Here is a 6,000-nt window from a genome sequence, read left to right on the forward strand (position 1 = left end):
CACACACACACACACACACACACGTATAGGGTTAACCCAATGGCATTCACCTTCTCACTGATAGTTTGGGAGCAGGTGAAATTACCATAGAAAGAGAAGCCACTATGACCCCTGGAGATACTGGGGCTACTTTATTTGCTCCTCTCCACATCCAACTAATTGTCTACTCCTTCGGAGTAAAGCTTCTGTGGAAATGGCAGGAATATTTAACCATAGTCTGTTTTTATTCAAAACCTGTTTCCAACTAGGGAATGTTATATCAGTATTAGCAAATATCTATCTTTGATAATAAAATCTGCCCCAATTCAACTGATAAGGAGAGGTATTTTGTTGGTTTATTTGTTTGTTTTATGAAATCAGAGATACCCACCCATGCTTTTTCCAGAAGGGTAATATGTATTTAGAAATAAAGGAACAAGATACTGAGCCCAACAGAGCCTGAGATGAACCAAGCAGAGTGTCCTCAAACCTGGGGTCTTAGCTGCACCCCGGTTTCCTCATGGGATCTGGAAAAGGATCTGCTGGTGGAATCATGCACAGACATGGAGATGCATGGGGGAGATGGTGAGCATTCAGAAGGTAAGATGAGCCTTTGGCCAGTATTTGTCTAAAAAGGAGCCCAGAGTTGGAACTGCATGGAGGCACCTCTGTCCAAGACCCACCCAGGGTGGAGGGAGCAGGGCCCCTTTGTTGTGAGCTCAGGCTTATGGAGTTCTGAACCCAACCCTCAATGGAAAATTGGGAAACGGATGTCCATAGAGTGGCAGATATTCCCCAATGTCCATGACATTCAGAGCCCACATTTCAGGAATGTTCAGACCTTCCAGGCCAAGCCTCCCACCTCTCCAACAGAGTTGGTCTGAACGTTGGAGATCCTGACATACTGGGAAGCTCCTGCCTGTTCCTCCATATCTAGGGGTCAGGGGGTGCTTTGCTGTGGGACCCAGAAAGAACACTCGATCTTTTGTTTCTTGACTCAGACAAATATTTGTATTTATTTTATTTTATTTTATTATAGTTTAAAGTATAACATGTTTCCTTTTTTCCCCATGGACCCCTCCCCAGCCACTCCCACCCCCCAGCACATACCCCTCCCCCCTCAATGTCTGTGTCCATTGATTATGCTTCTATGCATGCATTCAAGACCTTTACTTGATGTCTTACTCTCTCCCCCACTCTCCCCTGCCTTCCCGCTGAAGTTTGAGGGTCTGTTTGATGGTCTGTTTGAGGCTTCTCTGTCTCTGGATCTATTTTTGGTCATCAGTTTATTTAGTTCATTATATTCCACAAATGAGTGAGACCATGTGATGTTTATTTTCATCTGACTGGCTTATTTCACTTAGCATAAAGCTCTCCATGTCCATCCACGCTGTTGTGAATGGTCAGAGTTCTTTCTTTTTTACAGCAGCATAGTATTCCATTGTGTAGATGTACCACTGTTTTTTCCACTCATCTGCTGATGGGCACTTAGGCTGATGGGCATTTAGGCTGTTTCCAATCTTAGCTATTGTGCTGCTACGCACACAGGGGTGCATATATCCTTTCTGATTGGTGTTTCTGATTTCTTGGGATATATTCCTAGAAGTGGAATTACTGGGTCAAATGGGGGTTTCATTTTTAATTTTTCAAAGAAGCTCCATGCTGTTTTCCACAGTGGCTGCACCAGTATACATTCCCATCAGCAGTGCACAATGGTTCCTTTTTCTCTACATAATTACCACCATTTGTCCTTTCTTGATTTGTTCATGATAGCCATTCTGCCAGGTGTGAGATGGTATCTCATTATGTTTTCTAAAAATATATGTATTGATTTCAGAGAGAGATAGAAACATCAATGATGAGAGAATCATTGATTTGCTGCCTCCTGCATGCCCCCTATTGGGGATCAATGCCCAAAACTGGGCATGTGCCCTTGAACAGAATCAAACCCGGGACCTTTCAGTTCGCAGGCCAACACTCTGTCCACTGACCAAATCAGCTAGTGCCCTCGTTGTTGTTTTGATTTGCATCTCTCACATGATTAGTGACTTTAAGCATGTTTGCATAACGCCATGAGACATATGAAAACAGAATTTTTTTTCTTGTGACTAATAAAAAGAATTTATTACACCCACTGGAATCACATGTCAACATACAACCATCATCACTGTGGCCAGGCAGTGATCTGTGCTGATAACTCCACTCTGGGGCCTTGACCCACACTCCCCAGACCACCTGGATGTGGAAATTGGCAGCTGTTAGAAAGGGGGAAATGGAAGTCATGTTCCCCACAGGCCATTGTCAAATAAAATGCCAACTTCTGGTTTCCACTCTGACATATGAGCTTGGAAGTTCTTACTTTCATTCTTACAGGGAGAAAAAACATAAACAATCCAAAAAAACAGGAACTCCTTTTAGATCCATCAGATTATTGAAGTCATATGGCTATGAAATTAACCTTTGCTGCTGCAAACCAAATGATTCAGCCTTTGTTAACACAATACAACCTAGCACTAACATTTTTGTGTGCATGCACACAATCACAAACACACACACACAATCACACACACACACAAGCACGCACACACATGCACACACACGATCAAATGACTATGAATGGAATTAGAAGAAAAGCAGGCCCTGAGGAGGTGACAGTAGGAAGAAAAGGAGGTTGAAGGCACCTTTGCCTTGTAACAGCCCTACTCCTACTTTATAGCTACTACCACTCATGAGCCTGAAGCACATGCTGCAGTAATCCATTGTGCAGGCAGGGAAGAGAAAGACTCGAACAGGCCCAATGACTTATCCAGGATCAAGAAGAGGTAAGAATGAGGTGTTGAGTCTGAGCCCAGGTATGTCTCCTCAAGCCTAGTACCCTGGATGAAGCTAGACCTTGTGGACAGGGTGTGTTGGTGTCACTGTGTACACTGTTGGTGTTCCATGGAGAAGGTAGGTGAGCAGTCAGCAGCCCACAGGACTATCTATAGCTGTTAGTAGGTGAGGGGAGTCAGGGAGGCAATTCCAAGAAGTGAGGTCACTTCCTAATAGAACTTGGAACCCCCGTAACCAGGCACCCACTTTCTAGCAACTGCCCAACTGCCACTCACTTGGCAAGAGACAGTTGACAGTTCAACATGTTCTCTTGTTGTGTTCCCAGTTATCGGGGCTCTGGTTCCCAGAGACCCCGCAGGGAGAGTTGTTCCAGACTCTGTAGACGGTTCAACACTCGTGCCCGACATCTCTGGCCGTTTTCAAGAAGATCCCCTCAGGTAAGTGAAGGTGGCCTGGGTCCGACCCATTCACGCCAGGACAGCCTCCTCTGTGGGCCATCCCTGTGCAGCCCATATCCCTCCCCTTTATGTGGTGGGAAGAGGGACATGAAGGGAGAACCGAGGGGCAGTTTCTGGAGCAGTGGATAACCTAAAAGTCCTGTTATGATCACACCCCAGGGTAGGGCAGGAAAGTGAAGATGGGGCTCCAGAAAGGTCCCTTATCTGTGCCAATGGGAGTCCCAGGCCCACTGGCCGTCAAGCCTTTTCTTTGCCCGTAGAGGTCTCAGTAGATCACATTCTGTGTGTCTGGAGTGAAGGGTCACAAGTTTTAGAGAACCAGCAAAACAGGGCTCTGAGGTTTTCCCCTGGTGACTGGAACTGTCTTTATAGAGCTCCGCACAGGAGAACAGACCGGAGCCATCAGATGGGGTCCTCAACTCTATGCCCCTGCAGGAGGCACAGATACCTGATATATCCTCAAGCCTGAAGCACAACCGCAGGGTGAGTGTAGGTGCCCTTTTGACCCAAACTCCAGAGCCCCAGGGAGTCAACAGGACCCAGGTTCCAGAAGGCACCCTGCTACTCCACTGAGATCCCTCCGAGTGTCCAGTAACCAAAGGAATCTGGGTCCTCATCTCCTCCACGTCAGGAGCTGGGGCCTCCACAAGGCTGCACATTGTATGGGGACAGGGACTGCTTATCACGGAGATCCATGTCTTTATTGCTGTGGGATCTGGACCTTAAAACCTTCCATCGCCATGACAACGGTGCCACCTTAAACATACCACATGTCCTAATATCCAGACCCTCCACCCAAGGAAAAGCCTCTGTGTTCTCATCTTACATTGGGATGTTCTGTCAGAAATCGCATGAGTGACACTGTTAACATAAGCATGTGCTGTCTGTCCTCTGCTAAGAAAATGACCTAAGATACTAATGTGTTTCATATTCCTCACCTGCAATTCTACTTTTCCTGCCAAGAACCGTTTCTCTTAATGTGCAAAATTTTCAGAGCTGTGAAAAGTTTGTGTGTGTTTATTTGATTCAAAGTGTCGACAATTGCGAGCGTGCAAAATCTCAATGGGTTGAGAGAATCCCCCGGAGAATGACAATTTTGCACCTTATTTTGTACATTACAAGCAAACTGCAGACTTCTGTGGGTTCCATGAAATCCATGGGTGATAGGTTAGGGAGAGAGGAGAAAGCAAAGTGGAGACACTTGTGTGATTGGATAAAGGGGAAAATGATAGGCACATATTTCTTTTACATAGATGGCTATAGGATACTTTCAAGTCAACAATGAACTCAATAACAAAGAAGGGATCTCTGATCTCCACAGAGCACAGAACGGTGCCTGTGCATGAGGTGTCCAAAATAAGGAAAATCCAACGATATGTTATCATAGAGGCAAAAAGGCAGTCCACAGACTCAGTTAAGGTAAAGATTGACCTTTGTCAGGGTAGATTCCAGACAAGGATCTGACTACCCATCATGAGCTCCTTTAAGTTAGTGTTTTAATTTCAGACCATCCTTTGTAGTTACTTAGGTTCTCTGAGTTTGCAAGGCTGCCTTGCAGGACTTCCCTGAGCTAGTCAGGTTAGCATGGGGCCCTTTTTCATTCACACATTCTCCTTTTGTTCATAAATCAATACAAATTATGCATTGATGATGAGTGTTAGTGTTATGTCTTGCGGAACAATGGACCATTCGGGATAAGGTAAGACTATAAACATAAATGGCATTCAAAGTGGAATTTTCATTATTAATCAAAGTAAAAAGGCAGGTGCATGGGAGGTCATGAGAACCTATATGTCCTTGTTAAAAAATATTCTGTATCAATTTAAGATTTTGAGCTAACATGAGCAGAGTTCCTTTGCTGCTTATCTTAAGTTTTGGTATTTTGTATCTAGTATAACATTTACATACCAGTTACAAAAGCAACAACACTAAAGCAGGAACACTGTGTAGGAATAGACAATGTCTACTACTAGACAAGAAAGTGCCTAAAGGAAATAAGCCTCCCAGCCAACCAAAATACCCTTTGCATGTATTTTCTTAATTGTTTATTTAGCTAATTATATGTTTCCTTCTTCACCCACTGCCTCTTGTACTTATGCTATGTTTGGCCAGATGAATTAAGACTCTCTACTATTTCCTTCTCATGACTGATCATTAGAATGTACTTGTCTAGTAGGTGGGAAAAATTAGAAGATAACTTTTCAGATGTAATAAGGAGTGTGATAACAATATAAAAATCAGTTGATGTACATTTAATCAATAACAGTTAGGAGATAGAAGAACAAGGTTTGAGCAGCAGTAATTTGTCAGCATCCAGGCCTTGTTGACTTCTTGGGAAAGCTATCAGCCCCCACGGCCAGTGGTTTCTCATTCTTGAAAAGTCTTCTGTCTCCATGGCGGATGGAGGGCAGTGTCAGTGACAGACGTCCATTTGTGGTTAGGCCTCTAATAAGGTAACACCCTTTTTAATACCTTTGAGAGAGTCTTTAATTCATGTGTTTCAATAAACAAAGTCTCCTGGTTGTAAGTTATGGTCCTTGAAGTCTTTGTCTCTTGGGATTACTGTGAAATGAATGTCACTAATGTGTCATTCCCTATAACCTTCTTAGTGAGTCATGGAGAGTACTGTAGAATGTCTGCTTTTAGTTTTCCTTATATTTGGAAAACAAAATGATTTAAAAATCAGCGGTATTTTAAACAGAGTCATAACAATAATATCCATCTTCTCTTC

This window comes from Myotis yumanensis, unplaced genomic scaffold, assembly GCF_028538775.1.
Source record: "Myotis yumanensis isolate MYYU_CA2020_CCGP unplaced genomic scaffold, mMyoYum1.0.hap1 SCAF_16, whole genome shotgun sequence".
Classification (NCBI taxonomy): domain Eukaryota; kingdom Metazoa; phylum Chordata; class Mammalia; order Chiroptera; family Vespertilionidae; genus Myotis; species Myotis yumanensis.